The following is a 10462-nucleotide window of genomic DNA, read 5'->3' on the forward strand; positions in this document are numbered from 1 at the left end:
AAAAAATACCACAGAGTACAAAAGTGAGGGATGGGTTGAAATCGAAGTGAATATTATGATTCATTTGAACTAAAAAATTAATGTCTCGATTTTACAATCATATTATCTTTGTTTACATATCTGACGTCACCAAGGGACCTTAAAAAAACTTCATTGAAAAACTTACTATATCGAGTGCGTTCCACTAAGCGCTCATAATGCTCAAAATATGCCTTCGGTCGTTCCACACATAGTTCCACATGACGATCGCGGACGTTGTGGTCGCGGCGTAAACGTCACTAATGACGTCATTATTTTCGTTCACGCCGAGCTCACAACGACCCATCTGAATATTAGGATCGAAGTGGACGTTGAGGAATTTTGGCGCAATTTTTAAAATTTAGACAAAAGATTATCGACTTAGGATAAAAATTTTCATAGATTCTCATAGCCAATAATACGTGGCCTAAGTGTTCGCTTTTTACGTCGCGATTTTGTAAAATGCATTCCACTATTAATTCGTCTGAACTAGATGAAGAAGTTTCAGACATATTCCGATGCACCAAATATCCAACTGTCGCCAAAGACATTTTGATTTCTTTTTTTAGACTAGAGGTGGGCCAGTCTGCGATTTTTGTGGAGCTGCTACGCTCTGCGACTGCTCCAATAAAAGCACTGTGACAAGTAGCAGCGATTTTTCGGAGCAATTAACCTATAAATTAAAAATGTAGTTTTATAGGTTAATTGCTCCAGCATCACACTCAATATTCGGCACCGTTCGTTGCATTACTAAAAAAAGTACAGGACTATAGGTGTGATTATGATAGGCAACATCATCGTCTAGTTTTTATTTATTTATATCGTATGATCGAAAAAACGGCGTCAGTGATGCTATGAAATGAAGATTGCTGGCATTTTATATGTAAAATTTATGGGGAATGTTATCGATTGTCATTTCCAAGCCAACTGGACGCCGTTTTTTATTTCGATCAGTAGTGGCGATTTTAACGTCTGTGCAATCGGGGTAAGTCACCGACGGGCCCCAAGCCTCCCGGGCCCTTGCGAACAAGATTCGAACTTTTCCGAACTACGGGCCCCTAGAGCTCTTAAAATCGCGGCTGTACGGTACTATACTGATGTCTTAGTTTGATAGATGTTGCTATATTTTTTTAGTCTATTCAGAAGAATTTGAGTGTTTCTAAGTACCAAGCACTTTGCTATAAATATCTTAAAGAGTCTGTTCATTTTCACAGAGTGGTGGCCCATGGTAAAAACTTAATGTTATATTCAATTCAAAGTCGAAACTGTCAAAAAAATCTTTATTAGTGACCGGTTTCGGCTATTTAGCCATCATCAGACCTTAAAAATAGATATAAATAATAAAACTTATATGAATGTATAAGATCAAATAAAAGATTTAGGATATACAACAAAACACAGATACAAAATTAACTAACAAATAAACATACTAACAAGTTAAAAATTACCTTTGTCAAAAACATCTGTTTGTGATTAATATATAATACATAAATATCTTATTTAGATTCATGAAAGAAAAAGCGAACGCTGCTACGTTTCCCGTTCCCAAACTCCCAACAGCTCCAGTACACAGAATATACTCAATATACTATGCTCCAGTCGACTGCGACCTGCGACGACTGTGACTGGAACAGTCTGACCGGGCGACGGGGCTAGGAGCATTTTCAGAATTTACACTATTGCCTGCTATTGCTCCTATTGCTACTCACGAGCGCAGATGTCCTAAATTTGTAAACTGCTCCGAAATGTCACTGCGATTTTCTTGGAACTGGAGCAGTCACATACTGCGACGTTGGTGGAGCTGTGACAAAGTAGCGGACTGCGATTTCACAACCCACCTCTATTTTAGACAGATTTTTTGAATTCTCTTCTGTGATTTTGACTATTATTTACTATTTATTTACATACATTGACAGGATTGACCCTTAAAACGCCCCATAACCCATTCCACTTGAGTTTATGATTGTAACGCTCGCAAGCAAGTGGAACCGGAAAAATCGCGATCTTGAGCGTGAACGTTATGAGTGCTTAGTGGAACGTACTCATCGTCCAATGATATCGTAGTGAAACGTGATAACCTGCTAACTCCATTTTTTACGTTAATAAGTTTTTTTATACCATTGGAAAGAGAAAAAAATACTCTATAAGTAGGGAAAGAAAATAAATTTTTTCCATTTAAAAACATTTTCTATTTTAACTCAATAATATCTGCTAACTCCCAGTGATCTGAAATAGCCACCGAAATGCTGCTATCTCCGTAATTTCCATTACGATCACGCTAAAGCAAACACACAGATTCTTGGTCGTATGTTTCTTTTAGTACAGTACGTCGATCCAGGGTCGCACTAGGCTAAAGGGGCCCGGGTGGCACGTAAGGAGAGGCCCGTGTGGATTTTTTTTTTCGTATTTCTTCACCTTACGTTTTGGTCAATTTTTTTCTATTATATACAGGGTGAGTATTAAATAAGTGCAAATATTTTTAGGGGTAGTACCGTATGATCGAAAAAAACGGCGTCCAGTTGGCTTGGAAATGACGATCGATGGCGTTTCCCATATAAATTTACATATAAAATGACAGCGATCTACATTTCATAGCCATCGTTGACGCCGTTTTTTCTCGATCATACGGTATATTTCGACCCAAGAAACACGATTATGAGGACACTGATTTTGTTTTTGAAAATTTGAATTTTTTTTTTAATTTTTGGAAATGGAGAGAAAAACATAGGTACTTTGTTTGTAATATAGCAACATAGCCAGCAGATTAAATTTACAATAAGGAAAATCCAGTAATTCTCAAAATTTTAGGAAAAAATTGGAAATTTTAAAAGTGAAATAACTCGGTTGTTTTGGATTTATTTGAAAAAAACGGTAAAGAGAAAATATTATGTTTTTTTATCGAGATTTACCAGCCCTGAAAATATTTGCACTTATTTAAGACTCACCCTGTATAGAAATCAGGGAACTACCCACAGGAACTACCCATGGAACTACCCAAATGCAAGGTAAACCAATGCAATGCAAATGCCATAATGCAATGCAAAAGCAAATATTATTAAGAATAAATAATGAACTATAAAGGGGGCCCGCGAAGGCTGGGGCCCCCCTAATAGTTATATATACAATACGGCCAGTCCGACCCTGCGTCAATCCGTTCTGTAAATACTAGCGATGGGAACTATCGATTGGTTACAGAATGAATGATTTCAACTATCGAATGGTTTTATTCGAATAAAATCATTCATTTGTATACTAAAGCATATGTGACAACCTCGCCGTGCGACTAAACGGTTATCGTTGAGCCACGACTATCGAATGCTTTTGATAAATGAAATTTAGCACATATTTAGTATTCATTTGATTAGGTAGTATACAGTTCATTGGATTTTTGTGTGCGTCAGTGGATTATTACTTCTTCCAAATTTTTATAACTTCGTCTTATAAATACTGTGCTATTTTTGCGTTTATTAATATTTAAAATACTAAAATAGTAGTCTTTTTTAATTGACGATTGTGTGCGTGTGCAGGTGTCAAAATTTTTTGGAAAATTTGTGTGATTTTCCGTAGCCCGATCTTTCAATTATTTAATTTTATATGGTATATGGTCTATTTTTTAATGGGAAATTTTGAGAAGTAGCAATTTTTAAGAGAGATGAGATGAACTTACAATTAATTTTAAAAATACATATATTTGTATTTTAGATGTTTTAATAATATGAATTAGTTGAATTTAATAATCATATTTAAGTAATGTGGTTAAGTAAATGGTTATCGAACTCCAACTATGGGGTGAGAGAAAATTAAATTGAAAGTTTTACACGTGCCAATTTAAAAAAAAAGGTAACGATGTTTGTATTTATAAAAAAAATACATAACATGTATTTTTTTGCGAAGAAATATTGCATTTATTCTTTAAAGTAAATGCCAGTAAAAGTAAATATTATTTTTAAATAGTAACACTAAACTAATATAAATAATTTTGATTTCTAATTGTTTATTTATATTTTCCTTCCATTACACTGCATGCTTAGAAAATTAATAAATGTATATATTTCATGATTTTAAAATTCGTTGTTAATATAACAAATTAGTTCTGTAATTATTATTATTTAATAAACCAACATTGCCAAAAAATTTAGAGACGGTATATTATTTTTATTTTTTTTTTTTTTTAAATTTTAAGTATATTATTTTTAAATAGGATCTAATATAAATAATTTTGACATCTAATTTGTTGTTTATATTTTGTTACTACTTAAAAAAATGTTTATATTAAATGATTTTAAATTTTGTTGTTAATGGGTATAACAAATTATTACTGTTATTATTATTTATTAAACCAGTCTTTGCTTAAAAACATTAAAAATCATTTTCCTAACCTACATCCAAAATAACAAGTATTATTGCAGTGTAAGAACAGAATATTAATAAAAAAAAATCCAAAATATATAGACATACTATCCCTAACTAACAAAAGCCAAACAATAATATTCTTTGCTAATATCAATTAATACCAATATATGGCAACAGCGCCCTTCATAATGAATTTTCTGTGTAAATACTAGCACCTCAATAAAAAAAATAATGTGTCCTTATCTTTATCTGACTCCGCAAAAAATCAAAGATGCCGGCTTCTTTCATAGCATTGCCACCGACCGCTGTCGGGTTTCTCGGAAAGAAACCTACGTCGCCGCGCGACAACTAAAATCCAGTTAATATTTTATTATAATCGATCCTGACGAATAAATGAATTTTATAAATGAATGGTTTTTGCTGCCGAATTACTTTAATACAATATTTCAAGGCAGATGACGCATCTATTCGATAATTTTTATTCGAATAGTTTTCAACGAATGTTTTCTTACTAGCTATCGAATTATTCGAATGAATGGCAACTATCGAATGCTCGATAGTATTCATTCGATAGTTCCCACTACTAGTAAATACAGGGGTATCCCTAAAGGGTAAAGGGAAAAACGAAATTCTCTATATACGAGCAATTCATCGGCGTGCTATAAATAGTTTAATTAACATTACTTACTTATACAAGAATTTCCATAATACCTAATCAGTTTTATTTTTTTTCAATATTTTTCCACGTAAATGATACATAATTTTTATAAAAATTAAAAAAATAAGGAGATAAGATATAAAAATTTAATAAAATCACGCTTTTTTCATCCTATAATGACCACTGTTTTCCAAGCTCGGTCTACTACCGTTGTAAAAAAAGTAGGATAAGCATGGAAGGATTCTACCATATCTTCAGAATTATAAGTTTAATTTTTAAATTATTTTCATTATTCATTAAGTCCAAAATGCTGCTACTTCAGTTCTTTAAAAATGCATTAAAATTTTATTCGTTTTTGGACTTTGGTATACGTTTTGCTTCTAGACCGACGATATTATAAATATATGGTTATGAATATCATATTTTTTAAATTTAATTGATTATTTATATTTCTAAATCTGTTTGGGTAATATTCAATTCCATTTTCAAAATTTCAAACAATAAAGGTTTGTTTTTTTTTTCGCTTATAGTGTGATTTGATTGCATCGGTTTCACTCTTTTTGGCTGGATTGGTTTAGTTATTTGGCGAGTTGGTTAGCGTGGTTATTTGGAGGGTGTTAATTCATTGGTTAGTTGGTTTTTACGGTTTGGGAATTATTCCTTGCTCAAAACTAGATTTGCGTATTTTTTTCGGGCATTGCCCAAATTCGACTATTGAACGTAACATATGTACTCTGTTTTTCATAACCAACGCTGACGCCGTCTTTTTTTTCGATCATATACAAACATTTGTTACTGGCGTATACTTGCCATGTCGTTTAAGCGGTTTACCGAGCGGTTGGCGAGCTTGTTGTTTACAAAAATAGCATACTTGCCAAGTACACAAATTTTTTGCATCAAGCTTGGCGCTCCCGCGGCGCACGAGAAAACCGGTCACACGACATGGCAAGTATATGCCAATAACAAATGTTTGTCAAGTACACGAGTCGTGAGAATCCGCCTTTATATACAAAATTAACATTTAAACACGCATTTATACCTATGCGCATTTATAATATGTAATTCTTTATTATATGTATGTTTTAATTTACGTGTTTTATTAGACTAGAAAACCTATTATGAGATTTACAGGAGAAACAATCAGTAAAAAATCATTTCTATGGGCTGATTATATAATTTACGTTAAAAAATTATGCTAATCATAAATTTGACACAATAGCTTTAACAAATTATGTACAGGGTATTGACTAAATTTTAATAACTAAATATATTGCCACTTTTTTATAATACTCCTTGTGTTACCATAATATATTTTGTTTCATAACTTATTAGTTTAAGTCAGTTTCCAGATATTTCCAAAAAAATAAATGAAAGGTGGTGTAATTATATAAAATAAAAATATGTGTATATGACTATATCTTAAAAGTGACAATATTTTTTAAGTGTCATGCTTAAATAAAATGTATAACAATTTTTTTAATTATCTAACAAAATACTGCTGCACATCTAGGGTGATTATGAACAAATACATTTGAAGAGAAATTATATTGATAGTATATTTTTAACATATTTTGTTATTGTAATTAATTGTATTGTAATAGAATAATTAGTGGTTCTGTTATAATTGTTTATTGATTTTAGTAGCTTTATTCCAGATACTAAATATATTACTATTATAAGATTAATGTCCTTAAAAGCATATATCTTTTGAAACTTTGCACAATTATCATGAAAATTGTTCAGCGCAAGTTAGAATTTACTATCATGATATTAATATAAACATTTTTAAAATTAATTAAAACATTAAATCCATTGAAAATATTTTCCGACACCAATTTTTAGTTCCAGAAAAACACTTTAAATTATTTTTTTAAACTCTTTTGTCACGTTTTTTAGAGATCGAGATTTCAAATAAAGGTAATGTATACATGTTGTTAATTTGTTTATTTTTCGCGGCAAGAGCTTTATGGTTGAAATATGGCAACATCGGCCCGCTCGTTGAGAGACGACGCGACGGAACGAGTCGGCAGCTTAGCTTAGTACTCATTTGAAATGTAGGCAATTTTGCCATTCTGTTCCCCAATAAGTAACCGTCCAGTTAACAATCTGTATAGCCGTCGCGCTAAAGACATTTGTATTTTTAATATCTGGAAACATATTATATTATATTACTTGTAAATTTAATAATTGAAAACCATAAGTAAGAAACAGGCTAAGTAAATAACAAAACAGAGTTGGGGGTATATAACAGATGCGCTAATTTCATTTGTCGAGGTTTAGGTTTAGCACTTAGCCCAATTGATATATCGTATGATCGAAAAAAAATGGCATCCAGTTGGCTTGAAAATGACGATCGTTGACATTCCCCACACAATTTTATATACAAAATGACAGCGATCTTCATTTCATAGCCATCGCTGATGCTCTTGATTTTTTTTCAAACAATACCAAATTATTATTTAAATCGGTTAGCATACTTTTAGATAAAAACACAATTTTTTTGGCACTTATGTTTTACTTGTGGTCTTCAATTAAACTTAAGACAAAAATAGCGCATTATACCTCCTCTTTCAAGAGTTACCATTATGACTTTTCTTCATTTATATACGGTGTTGAGCTCTTATAGCATTTTCATTTAAAGATAATGTTTCTAAAATATATGGCATTTAATTAAAAAATATTTTAATGGCAATAACAAAGAAAATTGAAATATTAATTTGTACAATTGTATAATAAAATAATGAGAATATTCAATGACTTTGTATTGCAGAGTTCCAAATAAAAAATAACTGATTTATAAGTTGGATATATATACTATACTATATTGGTCACGTTATTTCCATGGTTTGTATTTTAATGCCATACCAGATACTAGCCCTGGTCACTTCATCTGCGTGGTCTGTATTTTAATACATGCGACAGAGATAAATGTAAACGACCGGTTGACAGACAGAGAGACAAAATAAAAAGCGGCATACAGTGTTGCCGGTTATTACGTTTGTAGGAAAATGTGTGCAGAAAAAAAAACTATTTTTAAAACTTTCATGTACACTACTGAAATGAAGATAATATTATCTAAGCTAAATATAATATACTACAGCTGTAGTAAAATGAGTAAATGATAGTAAAATATAAAGTTCCATTTCTAGATGCATCATTTTGATTTCAAACCTGATCATTTGATCAGGTTTGAAATTTGGATACGAAATCCGGCAATACCGCATAGAAGAAATGTATCAACCCAATTTTTCTCTTTTTAATACATTTCAGTGGCGGCTCGTCAGGGTAGGAAGGTTAGGCGGCGCCTACCCTACAATTTTGTCAGAATTTAAGGGGTTTATTGTATGTATTATTTACTATTAATGTTGCCAATACACAAAAATACTGTTAATACACGGTAGTGTGTTGTAATAAGCAATATTAATTTAATATCTGTGGTCTTGTATATTAAAATAATCACTCCCGCTTGTACGAAAACAAAATAATTTTGACCGTGTGCATATTGCACACGCACTTGTTTGGCGGCGATTTCTATCGCCTGTTATCAGAGTCGATGCACGACGTACGGCAGTCTTCTGTATGCTTCTGTCCCTGTCTAGCTCATCGTGCGGTAGCGACGTAAGTGTGAGTTGTATCGTATTAACAGAAACAAAGAATTTATATATGTATGTATGTTAAATATTAACAGAAATTAAGGCGGAGCTTAGGCGAAATCTCCGGTCGCCTTTTCAATTTGTATGAAGTCGCGGAAGTTGATATTTCGTCTCGATATTTCATATGATTCATTATACGTAGTATTTAAAACTTTTATATGGAGATTCCAAAAACATTTACAGCAAATAAGAAACATTTTTAGGGCTTGTTCAAGACTATTCAAAATGATTATAACCGGTTGTATTTCAGAACACGCCACAGAACTAATAGAATCCGAAATAAAAGGCGCGTTGTTTTATTTCGTCCAAGCAGACGGTATGTCTCAGCGTGCTATTTCAATTCGATATGTTAATAAAAGGGGGGAAGTCAAAAAACTTCTTTGCGAATTTTATTGTATTTTATGAAATATTAGATAACATTTATACATTTAGAAATAAAGTTTTCAGAAATGTCTCAATTATTTTTATTTATATATTGCTGTTTCAGAGAAATTTACAGAATCCTATAAAAAAATTCCAAAGCATTTAATATCTGATTTAAAATTTTTATGCAACAACGCAGTCTTTTGGACCAACATAAATTAATGAATAAATTGCAGGTATTAATAATAGATATGATAATTTTCGATTATAAAATAATTTAAGGAGAACGATCCTGGAAATACATTTCCAGAGTTGCAAATGGTTTGTTTTGATTGTTATTACTACACCATTTACAAGTACTTGGGTTGAGAGACATTTTTCATGTTTGAAATGTATTAAAATTTACAGTAGAAATTCCATAAAAAATAAACGTTTATCGTCACTTGCCTTACTTTCATTCTAAATAGATATTTTCACAGCCCAGATTTTAATGATATAATAATAAATAACTTTCCTTTATTAAGAGGTCCTCACTCATCAATTTAATATATAAAACATAATTATTCTTTTCTTTTTTTATTAGTCTCGAAATATATATGTATATGAATAAGAGAATCTGTTTTTCTTTGTAAATTTAATTGTCTATATACTTACGAATGTTTAAGTTTGCGTAAATAAATAAAATAAAATAAAATCCTATGATGTACTCCATGGTACTATTATCTATCTTATTTATCAAAGTAGCTAAGTATCTTAAGAACCAAATGGTACCACCATGTCTCAAACGTATCAGTCCTTAAAAAAGCAAGCTGCGACAGCGCTGAAGTCATGAGTACTAAATCTCGCTTAAGATGGGCTGGCCACATATGCAGGATGCAAGAAAACCGCCTACCGAAATCTTCTTTACGGTGAACTTGTAGAGGGTAAGAGGAAACCGGGTGGACAACTCAAAAGATGCAAGGATGTTGTTCATGAAAACTTAAAAGAGATAAGTATGCAGCACTGATACATTTGATTTTCCATTAAGCTAACGAAATCACTGTCTTACACATTAAAATCCAGACCACGCAGTGTCGATGACCAGACTTGTACATGATCAGTTGACAGACACAATAAAAAGCGGCATACAGTGTTGCCGGTTCGTATCTGTGTAGGCATTTTTCGTAAACGCCTATTAGGGCAGGTTGAACTTTTGTTACATAATCCGGCAATAGGGCATAGAAGAAATGTATCGACCCAACTTTTTTATAAATTTGATTTTTATTGCGCTGTCTTTATGCTTTTTTTTAATTACGGTTTTACACGTTAAAATCTAGACCACAGGGGACCCAATCTATATGTCACAATATATCATGTCCAAAACATATAAAAATGTACCTTGTAGTTTTATGGATTCTTTACTATTTTATTAGATTAC

The sequence above is a fragment of the Sitophilus oryzae genome, unplaced genomic scaffold, assembly GCF_002938485.1.
Source record: "Sitophilus oryzae breed Bouriz unplaced genomic scaffold, Soryzae_2.0 scaffold_1396_pilon_pilon, whole genome shotgun sequence".
Lineage (NCBI taxonomy): Eukaryota > Metazoa > Arthropoda > Insecta > Coleoptera > Curculionidae > Sitophilus > Sitophilus oryzae.